We start from the raw sequence: 25,697 nt of genomic DNA, 5'->3' as shown, positions 1-25,697 counted from the left end.
GTGAGAGGCCCGCGTACCGCAAAAAAAAAAAAAAAGTAGGTAGAGGGGCTGCTTGCTTCTGCAGTTGAACGCTGACGACTTCAATCATGCCCGTGATCTTCACAACAACACTGATTCCATCTTACCGATGAGAAAACCGAGGCCCATAGTAGTTCAGCATCTGGCTTGAGGTCACACTAAGTAGTCAGTATTAGTGTCAGAACCACAGTATGAACCCAGATCTCCTGCCCCCTAACCCTGTGCCTTCCCACGTAATCCCAGGAGGGTGTGATTTTTAAACTGTAGTGAAAGTGCAGTCTGAAGCCCACATTTCACTTGCAAATCAGAAACCACTTTTGTACTGAATTAATTTGAGCCTGATTCTTGTTTGTTTCAATTGCATGATTACAAAGGAATAATGATTGATTCTCCTGTCAGGTTGAGTGGCTATGATCGGCAGGGCCCTGCGCACACACACAGTAGCTCCACGGCGGCTGCAGGTGGGTGCCCTGTGCTGTTGACCCTTGTCCCCAGCCCCGGGCATGAGTGTAGGACAGGATGGTACAGAAGGGTTCATGACTTCTCAGGCCATTCAGTGCCAGGTGCTCGGCCCCGGGGTGAATCACATGATTGTTGACCATCTGTGTGCAGTGCGGGTGGCCACACCCTGGTACAGATCAGAAAACACCATTCTTTAAGGTCACAGTTGATCAGCAGGTGCATGGGGTGGCGTAGTTTTGACCAGCTCAGCCTCCTGTCCTCGCCTTGCTGGTAACAGGGTGACAGCACCCTTGTTTTCCTTTGCAGGGGGCCTTCCCATCCTCAGGCCACGTGAGGTTTCTATCGCAGGCTCCAGGGGGAAGGCCTGACTCAGGCCTGAATAAGTACCACATTCCATCCCTGGATTACAAGGATTTGGTCAGGTGTTAACCTGTGGCCCAAGTGAGCTAAAGGAGAATTGGTTCTGTGACTTCTCTTGAATTATTGGGAAAGAGAGGGTGGTTCTTTCTGTTGGAGTTAAAGATGCAAGTATGGATCTGCTGGGGTTAGTTACCACAGGCAGACAGCCTGTCAAAAGGTGGAAACCGGGGAGGGGCAGTGGGGAGGTAGAGCCAAAAGAGAGAGAGGAGACAGATTCCCAATGACATTGTTTACAACACTGGATCCAGCCCTACCTGAAACCATCTCCTCCCACCATAGGTTTCTCAGTTATGCAAGACAGTGAACTCCTCACTTTGCTGAAGCCAGTTTGAGTTGGCCTCTTAGTTACTTTCACTTCACTGTATCCTGACTGCTACACAGATCCTTTTTCCAGGGGTGTTCCATGTTCTTTCCACCAAACCAAGCTGTCCCGCTACCTCCCACCCCAGGTGGGTTAAGCTTGGATTGGTCTAAACTACAAATGACTGAACTTCTCCAGGATTGCCAGCCTAGCTTCTCATGTGGCAAACACTCAAGATTCAGTCTGTCATGCTTCTTTTATTTCTCCAGATTTTTATTTCTCCAAATTAACTTAGGATTGGCTTAAGATGACACCTACCAAGTTGCCCTGAAATCAGTGTCCCCCTCGTAGGGCTTTTGCTCTCTGCTTCCCTGGATTGTCAGTGGGAAGGCCTCCTGGAGGAGGGGGACAGCTGAACTGAGTTTTGAAGAGTTTTGCATTATTAATACATTAAAGAGCAGGAGAAATGCCCTCCAGGGAACCATCAACCTGTGTGAAGGCAGATACAAACAAGAACAGGGTGAAGGCTTGGAGTTTGATGGTGAGGTCAGACAGCGCCACCAATTTTTTTTTTTAAGACTTTCCATTAAAATGTCATATATAGAGAGAAAAATGTGCATATATGTGTGCAGCTGGGTGAATTTTCACCAAGAGAACACATCCATGTCACATGCCTATGGATCCAGAAGCAGAGCATAATCAATGCCCATGAAGCTACACGTCCCTTTTCTGTCACTATGCCTTCCAGGGGGAAGGTCTGTCCTGACGTCTCACGTCCACACCCTGGGCTAGTTTTGCCTGTTTTCAACTTTATGAAAATGGAATCAAGTTTTTCCTGTCACTGGCATCTGTTATTCAGCATTGTGAGGTATGCACATCCTTATCATCATATGTAGTTACATGTTGTCCATGCTCACTGTTGTAGGGCAGGGTTCAGCAAACTTTTTCTATAAAGGACTAGATAGTAAATATAGGAGTCTTCTCAGGCCATTTGATCTCTGTCACAACTACTCAACTCTGATGTTATCATGTGAAAGCAGCTATGGACAATGTTTAAACCAATGGACAGGGCTGTGTCCTAAGAAAATGTTATTTACAAAAACAGGCAACCTGGATTACAAACAGAGTGCCATAGTTTTCCAACCGCTGCTGTAGAATATTCCGTTGTGTGAATATACTACAATTTCTTCATCTATGCCGTTGATGAGTTTTGGGTTATGTTTTAATTTGAGACTATTTATGAATAGTGATATGAACATTCTTGTACATGTGTTTGGTGAACATATGTTTGCATTTCTGCTGGGTATGTTCCAAGGAGCGGAATTGCTGGGTTGTAAGTTGTACATATGTCCAGCTTTAGAAGCTGCTGCTCAGTAGTTTTGCAAAGTGGTTGTACCAATTTATTCTCCTCTATCTACAAGCAGCCGTGTCTGCATCCCAGTTGCTTCATTTCTTTGCTAACGCTTGGCATTTTCACATCAACCTTTCAGGTGGGTGCATACTGGTATCGCTTTATGGTTTCAACTTGCGTTTCCCTGATGAGTAATGCAGCTCAGCTCCTTTTCATGTGTTCATAGCCGTTTTGGATATCTTCTGTGTGAAGTACCTCTTCCAATAACTTTTTATGCCTTTTATTTGCATAAATTACCTTCTGCCTCGACGATAAGTCTTGCTGTCTCCTTCAGGGAGTGTGGCTATTTTCTAAACTCAGGAGTCTTCAGGAGCCCATGTTATGCATATGTTACTAATTTGTCTTTAATTCTACTGTGAGATGTTTGCCCTCTTAAGAATCTGTTTCAGGTTCTTTTCCCTTAAGAAATTTTGATCCTATGCTTGCATGTGTAAGTTCTTTCCCAATTCTTCTTCCTTCAGTACACGATAGCTGCCAAATAGTTATCTTCTCTTCTTTATCTACCACATTTAGACAAAATAAAACAAACAAAACTATCCCTACTTCAACCTTCATGGGTGCTTTGATTTTGAGCTCTCTCCCTACTTCCCAAATCCATCCTTCTCTCCCCCTGGTAGTTCTCTTCTTCCCCACTGGAACTCCCACTAGCCCCTCCTCATCTTATCTCCTTTATTGACTATTTTAATGAATTAAGAAAAAGCCCCATAGCCAGTCAGACAAGTTTCCTTCCCAGAGAGCAAAGGCAAGTTTCCTTCCCAGAGAGCAAAGGCAAAGCTGATAGAATTTTTCTTTAGAATTTAAGATGACAAGGCTGTGAATATTCTCATGACTGCCTGTCTTTGTCTTTGCCACTGGTAGGTTCTGTGTCCATGCCAATAAATATCGTTTTGAACGTTTTTAAAAATGGAAAACAAAAAAAAAAAAAAAAAAAAAAACAAAAAAAAAAAAAAAAAAAAAAAAAAAAAAAAAATGGAAAACAAGTTAGGGGTCTCTCTTATTTGATTCTTGCAATTAAGGACACTGAGCCCATGACTACCGTGGGAACTTATTTTCGAGGACTCTGCTTCCTGAGGACTAACCACGGGGCAGGTACTATGTGTATCAGGTGTCCCTAAGATCATCCCTAGGTTTGATGATTTGCTAAGAGGATTGAGCGTATAGTTGAACTCAAGGCTTCTTGTGGCAAAAGGATACAGAGGGAAATCCACAAAGGGAAAAGGCACGTGCAGCAAAGTCCAGGGGAAACCAGGCACAAGCACGCCGAGCCCTCTCCCAGGGAGTCACAAGACAGGCATAATTTCTCCAGCAATGAGTTGTGACAACACATACAGAACGTTACCTTCCAGGGATGCTCATTAGGGACTCAGTGCCCAGGGTCTTTACTGGGGCTGGTAAGTAGGCACTCCTTGCCTGGCATGTACCAAATTTCCCTGAAGGGAAACAACTGTTCAGCAGAAACCACATTGTTTGTGCAGATAGTTTAGCTATCCTTGTCAGGGAATGATGGGAACCTTCCTGAAATCTGCCTTCCCAGATGCCAGCTAAGGGCCAACTTTGTAAGCAGACCTTTCAAAGGACAGCAGCCAGACCTGCTATGATAACTCATTTTGGCAGAGTGAGGCGTTTGAAATTCACAAACCCTCCCAACAACCTCACAAAGCTGTACAATCATTATCCCTATTTGGAGGAGAAAAGACTAAGTCTCAGAGAGGGTGGAGAACTCTACTAAGAGCTAATAAGTGGTAAAACCTGGACATAGACGAAGTGCAATTACAGACCATGTTGTTCTCACCGTGCCCCACTGCCTCTCAATTCTTTCATCTTAATATTTAACTGTGTAACAGCCAACCTTTGCTGAGTCTTTTCTATGGGCCAGGCGCTCTGCTAAATGCTTCTCCTACAACAGCTCATTTAAGCCTCTTGAGGGCGTGTGTTATTATTATCCCCATTTTACAGATGAGAAAACTGAGGCACAGAGCTATTGAAAAATGAACATCATCAGGCCGTAATAATTGTGGCTATGTGCTGGGTTCTTCCGAGGTCCAGACACGGTGGTAAACATTTTCCATGCTCATTAATCTTCATGATATCCTTATAAGATAGAACTGCGGCAGCTCCAGAATTGGGGATGGGAAGGAGTTAGGGATGGCAGTCTGGCTGGAAGGGGCTTGAGGTTTATATATCCCTTTACCTAAGACTGAGGAAACCCGCCTACCCGTGTCAGGGGTGGGGGTGGGGGGAGCCTCCAGGGAAGTAGGCACCGCTTTTGTCCCCAGTTTATGGATGAGGTTCAGGACTAGGAAGTAACATGCTTAAGCCACACAGCAGCTCCCGTGGGTGCCCTGGTTCCACTGCCCCAAGGCACATTCCTCCGGCGTGGATCTGCCAGCTTTGCCCAGCTGCTTCTCCTCAGTGGCCTCTGTAGAGCAAAGGTGAGCTGAGGGTGGATCTTAATGGAGCAAAGCTAGTATGAGGAGAAGATCCAGAGTTCCAGAAAGCAAGCCTGATGAAGGGCTCCAGGAGTTCAGAGGAAAGTGAGGCAGGTGCTTCCAGGAGAAGCACCCGGCAACTCATTCACGCAGTCCAGAAGGAGGGGAGCCGACTCAAGGCTTTGATGAACTTTCAGTGCGAAGTGCCCTGTTTCGTTAGGCGGAGATGGGCCCCACGTGAGTTCTTCCTCATCCTCTCCCACGCCTACCTTTGCCCCACCCTGGCCCCCACCCATCAGAGGAGGAACTTACTTGAGCGAGGGAAAGGGCTCCTTGGAACCCTTGCCCTCAGAGGAGAAGACGTGGACCTGGCTGAGGCAGAGCAGCTAAGGACTTCTGCAAGCCCAGGGTGCTAACTGGCGCTTCTAGCAGATACGAGAGAGGGAAACGAGGTAGAAAACACAGGGCCAACCAGAGGGCTCTGCTGGCTCTACTGAGTCCCTGCCATGTCATGCACACCTGTCCTGAGGCGATACAATTGGTGAAACATGCCCCCCTCCCTCCGAAAACTGACAACCGATTCTAGAAAGTAGTGGCTAATGTTATCGTGCTAATCACGCAGTGTAGTGTGGTGTTGAGTGTATTTTCAGGGAAGAATTCACTTTATTATTTTTTTAAGACTTTTTTTTTTTGATGTGGACCATTTTTAAAGTCTTATTGAATTTGTTACAATACTGCTTCTGTTTTATGTTTTGGTTTCTGGGCCCAGAGGTAGGTGGGATCTTAGCTCCCTGACCAGGGATCAAACCCACACCCCCCTGTGTTGGGAGGTGAAGTCTTAACCACTGGACCACCAGGGAAGTCCCGAGACTTCACTTTAGTTTAGAGCATCGCGGGGCCTGAAGCTGCTGCTTCCGTTGCATTTTCCCTGCGGTTTGCAGAGAAATGAAGTAAGGCCGCAGAGATTGCCAAGTTGGGCACTTGCAAGGACTCTGGAGGCAGCCCTTGTGAAGTGTGTAGGGTTGTTCCAAGGGCAAATTAACGCTCAGTGGAGACGCGACTTCTGTCTACGTTTGAAGGCCCATCCCCTCAGCCAAGCACCCGGCACACAGGGGTGACTAAACTAGGGAACCGAGGACAGCAAGGTGCTACCCTGACTTTCCAGTTCAGGCCAACTTTGGGTAGGTCACTTCGGTTCTCCAGGCGTCAGCTTCCTTATCTACAAAATGGAAATAACCATCCTTCCTAAGGCTGTGGTTAAATGAGACAATGAACAGCAAATGTGGGGCACTTAGCATCTGGCACCAGAAAGTGGTTCAGAAACGTCAGGTGCTGCTTCTGCTATAGTGACCACAGGGTAATACCGAGCAAAGGACGTGAGCGCAGCCCAGTGATGGAGGTGGGAGGAAAGGCTTCCGTATCAGCTCAGGCGAGTCTGCTCCGATTCTCACCTCTGAGAGCAGACAGTGGATGTTTGCCACCAACCTTTCCTTCCCTCCCACCTTCCTTCAGCTCCTGGAATTTCCTTCAGGTATTAAATACCCCCAGGCAGCCAGGGCCTTGGTGAAAGCTGACTCCACCCCCTTGGTCCTGCACTGAGCCCTGATTGGCTTACAGGGATCAGCACTGTCCATTTCCTGCCCAGTCATTGGTTTGCAGGCAAGCACGTGACCTAGCGGATCCAATCAGGGTGCATCTTGTTTGAACCTGCATTCACCAGCCCTGGATGTGATGTGGAAAGGCGTAGCTGCGGGATGCAGGCATCCTTGATGAGGATGTTGCTGAGACGGGCAGAGCTGAGGAATAGAAAACACCTGGGCCACATGTAGCATTGTTAAGTCTCGGGAATCATCCAACCCGGAAGCTGGGTCTTACGTGCACTTTCCGTTTGGACAAACCAGATCTCCTCGGTTGCGCCAGCCAGTGCAAGTTGCCTTTCTTGGTTACTTGGAACTAGAAACACCCTGTCGGGATGCACTCCTGTAGGTGTAATTGTTCAGCTTCCACGTTTGCCTTGGAGAGGACAGTGACCTTTCTTTATCCTCTGTGTTCGCAGCTTCTCGCCAGTGTCTAGGACACCTCAGGCACTTCATCATCGTTTGTTGAATTCATAGGACGTCACTTACCTCATGGAACTTGTAGTCTCCTTGAAAAATGAGACACATGTGTCTGAATCTAAATAAGATGTGAGACAAGCTGGGACCAAGGCCCTGCGCTAGTTCTACAGGAAATCGATGCTGTCATACTTGATCTTCCTCCTTGAAGCGACCTTATGACGCTGGACAAACAGGACAAGCAGCGGATGCCAAAGCCACCCTTATGGACCAACTGGGCTTTGGGAAAATATTCATGGAGACCAGGGGAGGATTCTTTCCTTAAAAGGTAAGTTGGAATTTATTGAAAGTAGGAGACAGGCCCCATACAAAGTGTCCATTAGAACACGTTTGGTTCAAATGGGGCAGAAAAATTGGTCACAAAAATGGCTTAAGCAAAACAAGAGAGAAAGGGAGGGAAAACGTATTGGTGTGTGAAAGGAAAATCCAGGGGGAGCTCCACCTTCAGGGACATAGTGAGCAGAACCTTAGCTCTTCTCTGTCACCCAGAACTGCCTTTCTCTGTGTTGACTTCAGTCTCTTGCTCTGCCTGGGAGCAAAATGACGGCGGCATCTGCCACCACTACATCCCCGTGGGCTCCCAGCTGCATCTCCTCTACCTCATTGGCCCAAGGGCCCATCCCAGTACCAGTCACTGTGGCTGGGTGAGGGTCATGCTTTGATTAATTTGGGCTTTGGACACACGCTTCACCTCTTTGGGAGGGTCTCATTGGCTGGTCCCTAAGACATTAGGGAGCACTCTTGCCAGAAGGAGCGTGAAGGGTCCTGGGGACAAAAGCAAGAGCGATGGACAGAAAGAGTGGAAACAAAGATATTCACCCATTTTCACAGCACGCACGGTGGAAGGCCTACCATTCCTCAGACTGTGTGCTGGGACTGGGACAAATGAGGGACAGGGCTTGGCTTTGAGGAGTTCACAGCTCAGAGGACAGGTGAGAGTTTATTCCTGTCTGGCTTAATATAAGGACGAGGCACAGAGCTGCACAGGACCTCTGGTGTCTCCCAGCCCCTTTATCCCTTCTCTTTCTGTAGGAAGATGGAAATCCCTTCAACCCTTATCACAGTGTCACGTGAATGTGCTTAGGATTGGACCAGCTTCTTGTCCTCTCTGCTTCGGTTTCTGCATCTTTAACGTCAGGATTATAAGAGCATGTCCCTCCCAGGGCTGTAGAGAGGGAGAAGAGACGTGGTGCCTGGGAAACACTGAGCATAGCACCAGGGGCCGAGTGAGGGCTCCCTGAAGGTTAACTCTGTCCTGTTTCGTTGGGGTGATGTCAGTGGTATTGGGACAAGTCTGCCTGTAACGTGCTTCTTTTTACTCTTCGTGGAGGATGGATGGAGAAGAAGTTAGAGCCAGACTGCCTGGCTGTGGGTTTGTGTCTTAGTCTGCTTGGGCTGCCATAACAAAGTACCACAGACTGGGTGGCTTAAACAACAGACATTTATTTTCTCACAGTTCTGGAGGCTGGAAAGCTGAGATCAGGGTGTCAGTATGATTGGGTTCTGGTGAGAGCTCTCTTCCTGACCTGCGGCTACTTTCTTGTCGTGTCCTCACATGGCAGGGATTGAGAGGGGTGGAGGAGGGACAGGGAGGGAAGGGGAGGGACAGAGAGAGACAGACAGATATCTCTTCCTCTTCTATAAGGTCACAGTTCTATCAGATTATGACCCCACCCTTATTATTTCATTTAACCTTAATTGCCTCCTAAAGATCTTATCTCCAAGTATAGTCACACTGGGGGGGGGGTTAGGGCTTCAACATATGAATTTTAGGGGGACACAGTTTAGTCCATAGCCAACAACTTAACCTTCCTAAACCTCAGTTTGCACATCTGTGTCTCATAACAGACTTATAAGACTTATAAGTCTATTATGTGTATATAGAAAGTACCCAGTATATCTTCATCGCTACTCTTTTTTTCTCTTACTAACTAGCAACCAAGGACTTTGATTTATCTCAGCCCCCGACAGCATCTGGCTCCATCCCCAGCACACAGTGCGTGTTCAGCGATTGTTGGTTTAGTGAATCCATAACGTATTGCTCAGTTTGCACAGTGCTGTGTGCACTGGTGAGATGTTGGGGTATCAGGCCACTCTGTGTGACACATCAGCTAAGATTCAGATTCAGCTATTGTTACAAAGAAACCAAAATAACAGTATCTGAATCAAGGCAGTTTATTTTTCCATCACATGACAGTCTGGATGAGGTGATCCAGAGCTGGGACAGTGGCTTCATGGCATCAGGGACCCAGGCACCTTCCCTCTTGTGGCTCCGTGATGCCTCGGATATTCCTCTCATTTGAATAACCCAAGATGGCTTCCTCTCATCTGCATGGTCCATGTTCCAGGTAGCAGAGCGGGGACAGAGATGAAGGAAGAGTGCACCACTTCCCTCCAAAGGCATCGCATTGAACAGAGCTTGGTCATGCAGCCATGCCTAGCAAGGGAGCTGGGTAGTGTGGTTGCCGGTTGGGCATCCATGAGTTCCCTCAGAAAGTGGGGATTCTGTCACTAGCAGAGACAAGTGGGGATTGGATATTGGGGCACAGTTAGCAGTCTCTGCCCAAGACTTCTGCTTCTCCAGGGGCAAGGGCTAGATCTCTGCCTCACGGATGAAGAAGAGCCCAGGTGGGAGGTGAACTGGGATTTGTCCAAAGAGAGATGTCCTTTAGGAAGATGAAGGCCGTGGAGAAGGTCTTGTTCGCGAGCCAACACAGGATCTTCAGTCAACCAGGACCCTCCCTTCTCACCCCTCTGCTCTGGGACCCTGCTAAGGCCCTGCCCAGGTAAAAGAAGAGGCAGTTTCATTTATTGTCAGATCCCCAGGCCCATCAAGGAGATGGAGGGGATGTAGGCCTGGCCTGCAGAGCTCTGGAGGGACCCAAGACGAATTACGCCTCTGCTTCCCTCTGAGTGGGAGACGTGGCTTCAAGGACAAGGAGAAATTCCAAAGTCAAGAGGAAATAGCTTCTCTAGGTGGTACCTTCTTTTAGAAGCAGAGCTTGCTTCCTGTTCCTCTGGGCAGCCCCAGTGCTACATGAGGCCTGGCGCATAGTAGCCATGCTACTGAACAAATAATTTCTTGCAGTTTTTCCTCCACTTCTTTAGACTTCAAAGACTTGGGCTCAGGAGGTGAATATTGCCTTATGATTTATTTTAGTCACTCAGCAACGTGAGGCCCAGTGCCTGGCACATAGTAGGTACTCAGCTGTACGGTTTCCCAGCACCTCTGGAAATGCATCATGTATCATCAGGCCTTTGGAAAAGGAGCGTCTCCATCCTTACAACCTCCTTGCTATGGAGTCAGGGCTGACCAATTCTTAAACATGTAGAAAGGGAGAGCGGTGATAACAGCTTTAATAGCAGTGATCACCAGCTGAGCACCTACTGTGTGCTGGACTCTATGCCAGGTGCTTGACAAGTTCTTTCAAATCCTTCACCAGCCCTTCAATGTGAGGATTATTATCTCCATTTTCTAGAGGTAACTGAAATGAGGTGAGAAATTAGCTCATCCCTTTGGAGCAGAGATTGGCAAACTATGGCCCATGGGTCAAATCTGGCCCACCACCTGTTTCTGTAAATAAAGTTTTATTGGCATACAGCCACCGCCATTCATTTACATAATGCGTGCAGCTGCTTTCCCACTACAACGGCGGAGTAGTTGCGACAGAGACCATATGGCCCGCAAAGCCTAAAATATTTACTATCTGGCCCTTTACTGAAAGTTTGTCCGGTTTAGAGGAAACATGTGAATACTTTCTTTTTGCTGGGCTGGAAATCAGACCAGGAAAGGCTTTGCAAGCCGTGGTGAGGAACTGAGCCTTGTTGGGCTGGTAGAGCCTTGTTGGGCTGGTAGAGCCTTGTTGGGCTGGTAGAGCCCAAATTGTCCCTGCAGGAGGCTGAATGTGTGTTTCAGGACAACCAGTCTGGCTGCTGAATGGAGAATTACTAGCAGCGAGCGAGGGAAACCTATTAGGAGTTTGCTGAAATAATCCAGGCAACAGAAGGCTGGGCTGAAAGGTCCCGGTGGGGTGAGAGGTTTAGGAGGGAGAATCCACAGGACTGGCAGTGATTATCTGGAGGTGAGCGGGGGAGAGAAGACTTAGGGAAAAACTTCAGTCTGGGGAGGGGTTAGAGGTGACATTCACTGAGCTAAGAAACCAGGAGGCGGACGAGCAGCTGGTGTGCGGAGCAGGGAGTTTAGTTTGGGAGGTGTTGAGTTTGAGGTGTCTGCTGGATGTCTCAGCCGAGATGGCCAGCTGGAGGGTGGCCCTGTGAGTCTGGAGCTCAGGAGGGAGTGCCGGGTGTGCCCTGGAAGGTAGAGAGTTCAGGGTCCCCGGCAGGGAGGGCGTAAAGAATGGACTGAACAGAGGGGTGCGATTCAGACCTGGGGCCGAGTTCTTGAAAACCCAGGTTCTTGTCTCTCCAGCACCACGCTTTTCCTCGCGTCCTCCCGAGACCACCTCTTGAGTGTCGGGTGAAGCTGCAGCCAGGAGGGGCGTCCGGAACGAAGCAAAACCCAGCCCATTCCCCAAACAGGCAGGCCCTACTCCTGGCCTCAGAAGCAGGGAGAGAATTGTCTGTCTACCTAGAGTCAGAGATCCCAGGAGAACTAGAGGCTGTCACTTTCTGAGAACTTGACACCTGTCACACTGACGAGGCCTTTCCTGGTGCCTCGCACCCCCAGCTGTGTTTCTGCTCTGAAGCGAGGCTCTGGGGAGCTGGGCTGCCCCCCGCATAGGGATGCTTTTCTGGAGTTGTTTCCTCCTGTGGGCTCAGGTGAGCGCTTGCCTGCTGGAGAGAGCCGGAATGGGCCCCAGCCTGTCCCCGGGTACCATTTTGAGTATACACGGCGTCCAGGAGGCGTGCCTGATACGGGTCTGGAAACGGATGGCAAGTGGGAGGCCTCCTACATGCTGGAAATTCTTTGCACCTTAAAGAAGGCTGAGGAAGTCTTTCTCCTCCAGAGATATGACTGCTACCTCAGACTTATTTTTTGCCTTGAAAGATTTCAAGGCTGTCTGATTCTTGGAGCGAGGGGAAGCAGGGCCTTCAAAACAGCCTGGTTACCTCCAGCAGAGAGCGGCTCAGGAGCTGGGAAGATGCTGGTTTTCCTGGTGAAATCCCCGGTTGACTTCTGGTCAAATCTGCCCTGGAGTTTTGTTTACCTTCTCCCCTTTGTCGCGGAGGATGTTGCCCTCTGTGCCCCTGGCTGCCTTACATGTCTCGACTATCCCACAACTGATTAATGTTCTACGAGTCAGAACCATTTTGGCGACAAGCAACAAGTGCGAGTCCAACTGTCTTAGGCACAAAAAGGAATTTGTTGGCTTGGTTCACTGAGATTTTTCTGGCATGGCATCTACTTCAGGTAAAGCTGGATCCAGGTGCTCAAATGATATCAGCAGAATCTGTCTATCTCTGGGCTCTGCTGCCCTCTGCGCTGGCTATATTCTCAGTCAGACTGTCCCCACGTGGTGGGAAGATGGCCGTCAGCTCCAGACTTCATCTACCTGGTTTGGCATTTCCCAGCAGAAAGACAGTGCCTCTTGGCTAATTAACGTGCAGGGAAAGTCCTGGATTCAACGTCAGTGGCCCCAGCTGGAGTCATGTGACCGTTCCTAGCCAATCACTGTGGCCAGGAAAATACTGCATTCTCCTTGGCCAGACCTGGGTCACACGTCCAGCCCTGGAGCTGGAGATCAGGACGACTCCATCAGAGCTACAGGGGCTGCGTGTGGGGCAGGGGTGGTTCTCCAGAGGTGACACACGGTTCTCTTTCCAGAAGGGGGTGTGCAGGGGGCAAGCAGAAATAACAGATGAATAACATTATGCTTGATACCTCAGAAGAGGAAGGTGGAAATAGTATCTGTGAACTGGACTGGCACAAAAGGAGGAAGTACTAATGGTGGATTGTTGTATGTAAGGCAGCCGTCTGCATGGGGATAGGCCAGGCGTTGGAGTCCAGCGGGGGCGGGCGTCATATGTGTGTAGGGACTGGGAGAGGGAGGTGGGGGGACCCAAGACCTGGAGCATGAGGAATAGAGGCTCTAGAATGGGGTGGGGAGTCAGGTCTCCAACTTCCTCCTTCTATTTCCTTCCCTCCCTCCCTCCTCCCTCCCTCCTTCCCTTTTCCCTTTCTTCCTCCCTTCCACCCCAAATGTTGGAATGCTTGCTGTGTGCCAGGTATGCCATTGGGCACTAGGAACACACAGATGAACAAGATGGAAATGTTCCCTGCCTTTTAATGCTCATCTTCTCCTGGGGGAGAGATAATAACAGATAAATAAATGAGATCGGTTTTGAGAGATGAGCTAGAAAGTGACTGAAGTGTGGGCAGCTGCTTTCTCCAGGGTAGTCAAGGAGGGCTTCTTGGAGGAGGTGACATTTGGGCAGAGGCCAAGTGATGAGAAGGAACCAGCCCTGGGAAAAGTAGGGGTGGGAGAGGGAAGGCCTTGAGGTAGCAAAGAGCCCTGGGTAGGGCAGAAACAGCCAACCACCCACATAGGTAGAGCCTGGGGATGGAGAATGTGCTAGAGGCCAAAGTAGGGCTGGGCGGGAGCAGAAGGGGCAGGCGTGGAAGCTGGGCAAGGAGGTTGGATCTCAGGGCCGCTGGAAGGGAACTGAGCACCACCGCCTGCTGGTCTAGATGGAGGGGAGTGATGGCGATGGAGCCGCAGTGGCTGTGGCCCCACCTGATAGGAGAAAGAGAAGGAAGATCAACATCCTTCAGCCAACTCTGGACCAGCTGCCATGTACCTGTGTCCCTTAACCTTCAGAATGACCCCGTGAAAGGCAGGTCCCCATTTTACAGATGAGGAAACTGAGGCTCAGAGGGGTAAGTGGCCCGGGGCCTCTTGCCAACCTGTAATGGAGCTATCATATGAACTCAGGTCTTTTCAACTCCCAGACTCTTCCTCCTACATGGATCTGCCTCTCACCACGTGGATTGCGAATGAGGCAGCAATCCAAAAGTGATTCATCGCTTCTCTTTTCTTCCCACCGCCCCTCATTTCCTTTCTTAATTTCCACATTTCTGAGCTGAAACAGGCTGGTATTTCAATTTGCCGGTAGCAGAGTAGCAGATGGGGGTGCAGGCAGCACAAAGAATGGGAGGCTGAACCCCACCTGGCCTCTGAGGCTGACCGCCGCCCCCCCCAGGCCAGATGCTCCCACAGCCTAAAAGATGGGGAGGGGCATCCACCAGCGACCGCCCCCCCTTCCCCAGCTCCTGAAGTGGTTTTGGAGTAGGAAAGAAAATATGCTTCTTCTAGCACGTAAATGTCAATTTACTTCATGCCTTCCTTTTTTTATCAGTGCAATTGGAAAGTAGCTGCTATCTCCAAAGGAACGGTGCTGGTTTCATCTTCCAAATGCCACCACAGTAGGGATGGCACAGGGCTTAATAGAAGATTATTTTTTTACAGCTTGTGATCTCCCGAGTCTTTGAATTCTGATATCATCTTAGCCAGACATACGAGAGGACGAGTGGAAGATTGCCATCATAAACAACCCATGTATCCTGCATTATGTCCACTTTTAGGGCCTCTTCACGAGAATCCTGAATTCTGGGATGCTGGGGTACTTGACATGGGCTCGGGCTTGAGGAATTTATTGCGGAAGAAGGAGTTCCTATTTCACCAAGACATTTTGTAGTAGATGTCTGTTGATTTTTTTCTGCCCAGTCACTTCTGAAAATAGGACTTTGATTCCCTGGGGGCATTACTGCCACCTCTACCCTTGATTCCTGCATTTTGGGTGGGGATGAAATCCACCTCTACTCCCTCACAAATGCACATTTTAGGAGTGGCCAAATTACCCAAGCCTGGCCAGTGGATGTATTCTCTCTCCAATCTACCTTGGTGATTCAGACATGAATAGGAAACCTAAGCCAGGCCACTTGGATTGGGGACTTATATAAGAAAAGGAACGAGGAGTCCTACTAGGAACTGGCTGAATGGGTAAGAGGCAAACTAGGAGCTGCTGGCAACCAGAGTTGGGAGAGTCTTTTTGATAATGAGGCCAACACAGAGGAAAGCAGAGCTAAAACTTGAGGGAGAGAGAGAGAAAGATGGAGTTCTGATGATATCACTTGAACACCTGGATCCAGCCATTCCTGAAGCTAATTAATTTTGAACTAGATATATGAGTTCATAAATTCAGTTTTATGGCAAGGGCACTGACTAATACTCCTACCTGTTGGTGTGATCCTGGCTGCATGGAGCAACTTTATCTCTGAGTTTCCACCCCCACCCCCCCACGTGTTGCTTCAAAGGGACAGCTCAAAACAAGAAGGAAGGGTAGGGTAGGAGCAAAGCATAGGCATTACTCCTTCCCACCAATGCAAACCCCATGGGGGCAAGGGGCAATCTCTGCAAGGTTTAGGTATTCCCTGGGGATCCCTGAAAAGGATGTTCAAAGCATAAATGGCAAGGCTACATTCTGGAACAAAGCTGGCAGTTGTGGGGAAGGGGCAGGATTCTGGGGACCACAGAGTGGAGAGGCTTCTCATGGCCCTCACTCTTGCTTTAACACAGGGGCTCCCAGCTTGCAGTCAGTAAGACTTCCTTACAGATACCTTCATTCTGCTTATTCACTCTCAGAATTGCACTTCAACTCAGCAAACGTTGACTACAGACCATGCCAGGTGCTGGGAGTTGATGGACTTGGGTCCCTGGTTCCTCCATCTTTGTCCCTTAGTGACTGAGTAGTGTTGACAGGGTCCCTAACCGCTCAGAACAGGAATAACAATATCACCCACTCAAAGGACTGTTAGGAAGCCTTAATGTTCGGCTGCAGGTCTGGCAAACAGTAAGCAACTGATGAGCGTTTGCCAGCATTTCTGTTCCAGAGACGGTTGTATCCTAGTCCTCGTGCGTGTGTGTGCGTGCACGCGTATGTGCGTGTGTGTTGGCGTTGGTGGGGGGAGGATGGGGGTGGCTCAAATTTTAAAGAGCTATGTAAATGGATTATTTCTATGTTGTGGTAAGAGGGACAAGAGTCACAAGTACAAACAGCCCCAGGATCCCAGAAGGAGAGGTGTTCCACCTATAGGTGGGATTCAGGGAAGGCTTCCTGGAGGAGGTGAGCACTGAGCTGAGTCTTGAGGACTGAGTAGAAGTTGAACCAGAGAGTAGCAGGAGAGATGCTTACAGGTGTAGCACGAGCAGGAAGTTTGCCCAGTGTTTTGTTACTAGACAGTGGAATATGATGGAAATTGAGCACCAGAGGGTGAATTTAGAAAGGCGAACAGGGAAAGATGAGTTCGGGCTAGAACAGTACATGGAATCACGCAGAAGATCTGCACGCATGTGTGAAACACAAACGATCAAATAAAACAAATGCGAGCCCAGGTGCACTTTGTTTAAGAAAAGAATATAAGAAGTACATATCCGGATCATACAAAATGATATTCAGAGAGGCAGAATTAAACTCCTTATCCTTTCCCTTTTTTTTTTAATGTTTATTTATTTTGTTTTTAGTCCTCCATTTTATACACATCAGTATAGACATGTCAATCCCAATCTCCCAGTTCGTCCCACCACCACCACCACCACCCACTGCTTTCCCCCCTTGGAGTCCATACGTCGTTTGTTCTCTACATCTTTTGATTCTTCCAATCCAAGAACATGGTATATCTCTCCATCTGTTGGTATCATCTTTCACTTCTTTCATCAGTGTCTAATAGTTTTCTGCATACAGGTTTTTGTCTCCCTGGGTAGGTTTATTCCTAGGTATTTTATTCTTTTTGTTGCAATGGTAAACAGGAGTGTTTCTGTAATTTCCCTTTCAGATATTTCATCACCAGTGTATAGGAATGCAAGAGATTTCTGTGCATTAATTTTGTATCCTGCAACTTTACCAAATTCATTGATTAGCTCTAGTAGTTTTCTGGTGGCATCTTTAGGATTCTCTATGTATACTATCATGTCATCTGCAAACAATGACAGTTTTACTTCTTCTTTTCCAATTTGTATTCCTTTTATTTCTTTTTCTTCTCTGATTGCCATGGCTAGGACTTCCAAAACTATGTTGAATAATAATGGTGAGAGTGGACATACTTGTCTTGTTCCTGATCTTAAGGGAATGCTTTCCATTTTTCACCATTGAGAATGATGTTTGCTGTGGGTTTGTTGTATATGGCCTTTATTTTGTTGAGGTAGGTTCCGCCTATGCAGACTTTCTGGAGAGTTTTTATGATAAATGGGTGTTGAATTTTGTCAAAAGCTTTTTCTGCATCTATTGAGATGATCATATGGTTTTTATTCTTCAATTTGTTAATATGGTGTATCACATTGATTGATTTACATATATTGAAGAATCCTTGCATCTCTGGGATAAATCCCACTTAATCATGGTGTATGATCCTTTTAATGTGCTGTTGGATTCTGTTTGCTAGTATTTTGTTGAGGATTTTTGCATCTATATTCAGTGATATTGGTCTGTAATTTTCTTCTTTTGTAGTGTCTTTGGTTTGGGTATCAGGGTGATGGTGGCCTCTTAGAATGATTTTGGGGGTTTCCTCTCCTCTGCAATTTTTTGGAAGAGTTGGTGAAGGATGGGTGTTAGCTCTTCCCTAAATGTTTGCTAGCATTCACCTGTAAAGGCTTCTGGTCCTGGACTTTTGTTTGTTGGAAGATTTTTAATCACAGTTTCAATTTCATTACTTGTGATTGGTCTGTTCATATATTCTATTTCTTCCTGGTTCAGTCTTGGAAGGTTATACCTTTCTAAGCATTTGTCCATTTCTCCCAGGTTGTCCATTTTATTGGCATAGAGTCCCTTGTAGTAGTCTCTTAGGATGCTTTGTATTTCTGCCGTCTGTTGTAAATTGTTCTTGTTCTTTTCCCCTTTCATTGATTTGAGTCCTCTCCGTCTTTTTCTTGATGAGTCTGGCTAATGGTTTATGAATTTTATCTTCTCAAAGAACCAGCTTTTAGTTTTATTGATCTTTGCTATTGTTTTCTTTGTTTCCACTGCATTTATTTCTACTCTGATTTTTATGATTTCTTTTGTGGCCCAAGATGGGATCTATCCTGGAGAATGTTCCGTGCGCACTTGAGAAGAAAGTGTAATCTGCTGTTTTTGGATGGAATGTTCTATATATATCAATTAAATCTATCTGGTCTATTGTGTCATTTAAAGCTTGTGTTTCCTATTTAATTTCTGTTTGGGTGATCTGTCCATTGGTGTCAGTGAGGTGTTACAGTCCCCTACTTGGATGAGACTGTCTAAGAGGCTTGTGCAAGTTTCCTGATGGAAGGGACTGATGGTAGGTAGAACTGGCTGTTGCTCAGGTGGGCAGAGTTCAGTAAAACTTTAATCCACTTGTCTGCTGATGGGTGGGGCTGGGTTCCCTCCCCGTTGGCTTTTTGGCCTGAGGTGACCCAACACTGGAGCCTTCCCCTGGCTCTTTGGTGGGGCTACTGGCAGACTCTGGGAGGGCTCACACCAAGGAGTAATTACCAGAACTTCTGCTGCCAGTGTCCTTTTCCTCACGGTGAGACACAGCCACCTCCTGCCTCTGCAGGAGACCCTCCAACACTAGCAGGTAGGTCTGGTTCAGTCTCCTATGAGGTCACTGCTCCTTGCCCTGCGTCCTGATGCACACACTACTTTGTGTGCCCTCCAAGAGTGGATTCCTGTTTCCCCCAGTCCTGTTGAAGTCCTGCAATCATATCTGGCTAGCCTTCAAAATCTGATTCTCTAGGAATTCCTCCTCCCGTTGCCTCACCCCCAGGTTGGGAAGCCTGACGTGAGGCTCAGAACCTTCACTCCAGTGGGAACCTTCACTCCAATTATTCTATGGTATAAGTGTTCTCCAGTTGGTGAGTCACCCACCCAGCAGTTATGGGATTTGACTCTATTGTGATTGCGCCCCTCCTACCTTCGCATTGCGGCTTCTCCTTTGTCTTTGGATGTGGGGCATCTTTTTTGCTGAGTTCCAGTATCTTCCTGTCGATGATTGTTCAGCAGTTAGTTGTGATTCCGGTGTTCTCGAAAGAGAGAGTGAGCGCATGTTCTTCTACTCCGCCATTTTGAACCAATCTCCCTCCTTATCCTTTCTTGATGCATTTTCACTGTGATATAAATTAGAAGGCTCCATGTTCAGGTCATCCACAATTAGTTAACTGCCCCTTTTTTTCTTTTCCTTTGTGCTCAGTCTAGTTTCACTTGCTCACAGGGCGCTGCATGCAGAGACTTCGGCCTGGCTCTTCAGGCCTGAGTTCCTAGTGCAGAAGGGCTGTGCTGACCCTTGGAGGGTTTTCTAATGAGGAAACAGAATGATCATACTTGAGTTTTAGGAGGTCTACCCCATCCTCTGTGTGGTGGGAAGATTAGAGGGAGAGGTGCCCTTTGAGGGAGGAACTTATTGGTGGCATCTGGGCAAAAGCTAGTGTGGTCCAGAACTGAGCAGAGGTGATGGTCTAGAGGTGAGGGGCAGAGCCTGACACATATGGGTGGGAGAGGACTCAGCTGGACTAAACATCAAAGCACCATTTCCCTCTGGTCCTTGGTTTCCTTTGACTGTGATTTGAAAACACATCACATGTGCCTTATAGAATGATGGGCTGTTTACCAGGATCTCTAAACACTGACATCATCTCTCCCTAAATGAGCCTCACATTTCTCAGCCAGTCTTCCATATCTGGGCATATTGTGCCTTGATCAACAGTTGTCTTATTTTCATTTATTTTCTGTCCCCAAATACTGATCTCAACTCTTAGCTATAGATCTGATGCTTCCAGTTCTTTATATGTGTATGGCCCTGGACCACTTACCAAATGCTCTCCTGTACATTATCCCACTTTATTTTCACAGAAACCCCAGGTAGTAATTAGGATGGATATCATGGTGCCCACTTCAGAGATAACAGAACAGAGGAGCTGGGAATTTAAGTGACTTGCCCAAGACCATACACTGAATACCTGAGTCAGGTATTGAAAGCCCAGTCTTTTTTAAAATTAAACTTTTTAACTTTGGAATATAAACCTTTCACCACTGGCCAGTATTATCTTATTAAACTGTATAAAAACTTAATATATATAAACTATATAAAAATAATAAAACTGTATTAAATATCACATTTAGGTTAATGTCTGCAACTTGAAGACCAGTTAGGGAGTTTGTTGACACTATATTTTTTGGCATTTTTTTAAAGTTTGGGGTAAGGTTTGCAAGTATCTATCAGAGGTTTTGTTTGTTTCCTGTGCTAGTTGCTTCAGCAGTAAGTTAAATTTTGAAAGATTTTTTTTTGTTTTCTGGGTTTTTTTTTGGCGGTACGCGGGTCTCTCACTGCTGTGGCCTCTCCCGTTGCGGAGCACAGGCTCCAGACGCGCAGGCTCAGCGGCCATGGCTCACGGGCCTAGCCGTTCCGCGGCATGTGGGATCCTCCCGGACCGGGGCACGAACCCGTGTCCCCTGCATCGGCAGGCGGACTCTCAACCACTGCGCCAGCAGGGGAACCCTTGAAAGATTTTTGAAATATAGCGAGGCCCCTCTTTTGCTGGGGTTAGAACAGTTAAGGCAGTGTGGGAGACAGCGTGGAGTCAGCATCTCTTCCCCCTTCCCTCTTGGCTGTTTCCTGTACATAGGGGCAAGAAAGCTACCAACCACTTTTTCCCAGAATCCCTTGCAGCTGGAGTTTGTCAGATGCACGTATATGAGATTTGCTCCCCTCTTTAGATAGTTCACTGTGTTCTGTTGTAATATTAAGCTGCTGTGACCTAGCCCGTGTTCACAGATGTGTTTCTTGGACAAACTAAAGGAGATGTATGGAGTCTCATCGTGTAAGGGGATTAGTTTTGAAAGTTAGTCTGTACGTTTAATGCACATTAAATGCATATGTGGACACGTTTTCATTGACTAATGACCAGAAACTTTTACCCCAAGCAAAAACTGCTCAAGTGACTGAATTACACACAGTGCAAGAATCTAACAACTAGCTATATCAGAACTGTGTTTGGCTGCACGTAGCAGAAACCTGACCGACAGTGGCCTAAACAAACAGGTGTATGTGTGCAGGCAGGATTTGTTCTTCCACATAAGACGTTCAGAGGTAGGTCATTGCTGTTGTTGATTCAGCTGCTCAAAAGTGACATAAGGAACCCGAGCTTCTTTTTCTATGTCTTTCTGCTTTGCTTTCCTTAGTGTTTTGGTGTGTTGTTTGTTTTTTGGTTTTTTGCCTCATGGTCTAAGATGGCTCCTGCAGCTCCAGGCATCACATCTATGCTTAAGGCAAGAAGAAGGAGAAAAGACTCACCTTAGCATATCAATCTTTTTTAATCAAAATGACAACACTTCTTCCGGAAGGCTCCACATTAGACTTCCTTCTGGGTCTGATTAGTCAGAAGTAAATCGTGGGACCACCCCTAGCTGCAAGTGAACCTGGGAAATTTGGGGGCATGATTGTCACAGTTGCTTTAAATTAATCATGGCCTACTCTTTGGGCTAAGCACATTGCCTCCCTGAGAAAATTAGGGTTCTGTTAGCGAGGAAGAAAGAAGAATGGCTATTAGGCAGATCATTAACTGTGCCCGCCATACCAGCAAATATTTTCTGAGCACCTCCTAGGGGCCAAGCATCGTGTTAGGCCTTCTAAGGGATTCCAGGAAGCATAAGAAACAGTCCCCACCCTCAAGTCCTTGAGTCAAGGAGATGTATCCATCGGGACTCTCTCAGTTGTAAGGGGACAGAAACGCAACTCAAACTGACCTAAGAAGAAAGGAACATATAGGTTCATGTAAATGAAAAGTCAGGGATAAGTGGCTTCAGGCATGGTTGGATCCAGGTATTCATATGTCATCAAAAACCATCTGTCTCTGCTTTTCTCTGTGTTAGCTTATTTCTTAGGCAAGCTTTCTGCATCGAGTGACAAGGAGGCTGTTAGTGTGAGTCCCACACACTCAGTAACAGTGGGCACGGCTCAGGTCCCAGGCTTGGCATCCTTCAGCTAGACTGGCCAGGTCTGAGTTCTGCATCCACCCAGACCTGAGGGTGGGGTCAGCCCCACCCAAACCCTATAAACCAAGAGTAGGTGGGATTGCCTACCTGAAAGGAAGCTGGGGCGCAGTTACAGAAAACAGGCAGCCTCTTTTCTGGGAGGAATGCTGGGTGGGGGAAAAAAACAATGAGATTTTCAAAAGAAGACAAGATGTAAACAGGTGAGAAAGTGCCTAAGCCATTCAGCAGCAGCGAATGGTCCAGACGAGAGGCCAGTTGTCCTCCCTGCAGCTGACAGATGTTGCTTAGTGACGCAAACACACGGGGGCTTTGCTTGTCTGTTGAGAAAGGCTTCGTTTTTATTGCTTCCTCCCTTCTGGGTTTGGCCAGGATGGCCTGAGCTCCCGTGGCCCCATTTGCACAGGATGTCAGCCGCAGCCGACACCAACACCGCTGTCGCTGAGCCTGGGCAGCCACAGCTGCCTTAATGACGAAGGCAGGCACTGATTATGGTAGTTTATAGTCGTTTCAGCTGTAAAAGCTGATCCAGAGCGGCACGGGCGAAGCAAATTCACGAGCCTCAAAATACTGTGATGAGATGTATTGGTCACATCAGCCCAGCTCTGGAGTCTTAGTCTCGGGTGTACGCATGCTGCTTCCTCCCTGACCCTGCTAAGTCCGTCACTCCCACCCAGATCTGACCACTTCACTGCTGAGTGGCCCTCGTCTGTGCCCGTTTCCTGATCTGGAAAATGGAGCTACTATAACTATAGGATGCATTTCCTCTGGCCAGAATCTCAGGGCACTGTAGCAAGGCTTTAGTAGGATAAAGCACACTAATTTCTTTGCCCAGTGCCCAGCCCCAGGTGAACTCTCACGTTGAGTGTGGGGAGGAAGAGGAGATGCGCGTGCAGGCAGAAGAGTCCCTTGTATTCAGGTGACCACAGTTTACAAGGAGTATCTACACACATCATCTCGTTGCATCCAGCCTGGCAGGTATGGCCACCCCCGTGTTGCAGGTGAACTAACTGGGGTTCAGAAAGGCCAAGCAGTTTGCTCCAGGTCACACAGATCTGGAAGTAGCAGAGTCAGGACTGGAACCCAGACCTTCCGACTGCAAGCACCAGCGTCAGGAATAACAGGGTCAGGAGAGTGAGGCACTCGCCTTGGGTGCACAGTGTAAAGGGGCCCAGCTCAGTGATCAAGACAAGTTATATTAGAATGCAATATTAAAAAAAAATCAGAGGGCTTCCCTGGTGGCGCAGCGGTTGGGAGTCCGCCTGCCGATGCAGGGGATGCGGGTTCGTGCCCTGGTCCGGGAAGATCCCACATGCCGCGGAGCGGCTGGGCCCGTGAGCCATGGCTGCTGGGCCTGCGCGTCTGGAGCCTGTGCTCCGCAACGGGAGAGGCCACAGCAGTGAGAGGCCCGCGTACCGCAAAAAAAAAAAAAAAAATCAATGCAAAAAAAAAAAAAAATCCACAAGGCAAAATATCAAATTCTGAAACAAAAGCAGGATCATTCTGAATGGTCTTTCCTTTTGCTCAGACTCCAGTACAGCTGGGCACAGGCTGTGACCGACGCTGTACTAACTGCAGGCTCCCCTTGCTGGTGGCCGAGGTGGCCCCGGCAGCCTCAGGCCTGCATCCTCCTCCATGAAATATAGACAGAAGCTGTGAACTGGATTCTTGTCAACCCAGACGAGCAGGCCTGAGCCTCCTGCCCATCTCCAGAACTGGGAGTGAAACCTGACCCACCCGATCACATATGGTGACCGCTGGGGAGGGATGGCACCCCCAGATGCTGCGGTGCTATTTCAGTTCTGAAAAGAGGACTGGATAGTACACGTGCAAAAGGACAGATTCTACTGCAACGGAGCAGTGCCCAACGCAAAGGACTTTTGCTCCAGTGGTGGGAGAGCAGGCTTGGGGCAGAGCCAGACTTTGGCCTGAGATCCTGCCTGACATCCCCAGGTTGGCACAGGTCTCAGAGGCAGCTGGCACTTGGGTCCTTTTCCAGCCCTGGTTCCCCGGAGTCTCACACTTCTGCTCAAGGCTGTTTAATCCATGGTTAACATTTTACTCTTGCCTCCTCCTCTTCCTCTTACAAAGCAATCTTGCTGAACTTTCAGGCCAATTAGTTATAATTCGAATCTCTTTTGATCAAACCTGTCTATTTTTGCACTAATAATGAATGGATTTGTGCCGCAGTTCCTCCCCACAGCAAAGAGTTCTGGGGGAGGAAAGCACGATGAGCATCCTTGTTTCCTGGGGAAGGAGCCCAGCGAGGCGTAATGAGGGGCCCGGGGCAGACATCCAGCAGGGCTGGCAATGTCTCTTTGTGCAATACAGCAAGGACGGCAGCAAGTTTCTCCTAGAATGTTGCTTCTGGGAACCTCATCTTTGCCATGAGGGCAGGTGGGATGCTTGGGAGCCAGGGCCGAGCAGACAAGGATGGCCAGAGTCAGTGGAGAGGTTGCATCTCTATCCACAGTCTGCAGGAGCTGAGGAGCAGCTGCCACCTGGGCAGGGTCTGTGCTCTCCAGTTTGCCGCAGTCCTCACCACTCCCTACTGTTTTACATCCTGTGTTCCTCATTTATAGTACCTGTCTTGCTATTGCAGAATTCCTGTCTTCTCTTCTCCCCCACTGAGACTAAGCATTTGGCATCCTAGTATCAGAATACCTGAAAACATCACAGGGAAGGAGGGTCATTAGCTCTCAGATCCCCCAGATCAGCCTTTAGATTGGTTTTCAGCAAATGTTTGCTTTCTTCCTATTTCCCAAGCCTCTGTTGTAGGAGTATATTCCCTGCCCCACTGCCATTGGGCTTGACCTTGTGATTTGTTTCAGTCAGTGGAATGGGGGTGAAAGCAACAGTGTGCCAGTTCTGAGCCTAGACCATAAGATTAATCTCATATTTCCAATTGCCCTTCTGGTAGCTTCTAATTTTACCCATGAACATAACAGACACTTGGATCATGGCTGCTCTTTCACCCTGGATCCTAGAATAAACACACGTGGAGAAAAGCCAGTAAGTTCTCCTGCATACCTTTGAGCATGAGAATCAATGCTTATTGTACGCCACTGAGTTCTGGGATGGTTGTTACACAGCAAAAGCTGACCGATACAGAGCTTATGGTCTTTTGAGGTTCGGGGAAAGTGTGGTAGTAATGAGCCTTAGTGGTATTGGGATAAAGGCACTGAGTTGGGGCCAGATCAACCTTGGCTTGACCCTGATAGGATCTTATACTTATCAAACCTTATGACCTTAGGCATGTTCCCTAATCTCTGTGCTTTTGGGGTGTCCTCATGTGATAAATGGGTGCAGTCATCCCTACCTCCTTGGGCTGTTGGGAGAATTGACAGAGATTGTATCTAAAGCACTTGAGATGTAGTAAGTCCTCAGCACCTTAGTTTCCTTTTTTTTTTTTTTTCCTTCCAAGTGTTGGCAAACTGTTAAGCTTTGAGTCTCTGTGTCACCAGAAGCCACTTGATAATAAGCTTTAGATTTAAAGGCTCTGGAGTGAGGCTGTCTGGCTCCAATTCTAGCTGCACCGTTTACTATCTGGATGACTTTGGGCAAGCTAATTCACCTCCCCC

The 25,697-nt window shown here is 47.9% G+C and overlaps 1 long non-coding RNA gene across 1 annotated transcript in view; it reads left to right on the top strand.

Moving 5' to 3' along the window:
- Positions 1-25,697, top strand: part of LOC112402960 (uncharacterized) — a 179,010-nt gene that overhangs the window by 94,403 nt on the left and 58,910 nt on the right. Inside the window, exon 3 of the long non-coding RNA XR_003003794.1 lies at positions 7,098-7,423. This is a non-coding gene — a long non-coding RNA (uncharacterized LOC112402960). The remainder of the gene's footprint in view (positions 1-7,097; positions 7,424-25,697) is intronic.

Source organism: Neophocaena asiaeorientalis, unplaced genomic scaffold, assembly GCF_003031525.2.
Source record: "Neophocaena asiaeorientalis asiaeorientalis breed wild unplaced genomic scaffold, Neophocaena_asiaeorientalis_V1.1 scaffold606, whole genome shotgun sequence".
NCBI lineage: Eukaryota > Metazoa > Chordata > Mammalia > Artiodactyla > Phocoenidae > Neophocaena > Neophocaena asiaeorientalis.
The sequence above is the reverse complement of the archived record's forward strand: the minus strand, read 5'-3'. Positions and strand labels throughout refer to the sequence as shown.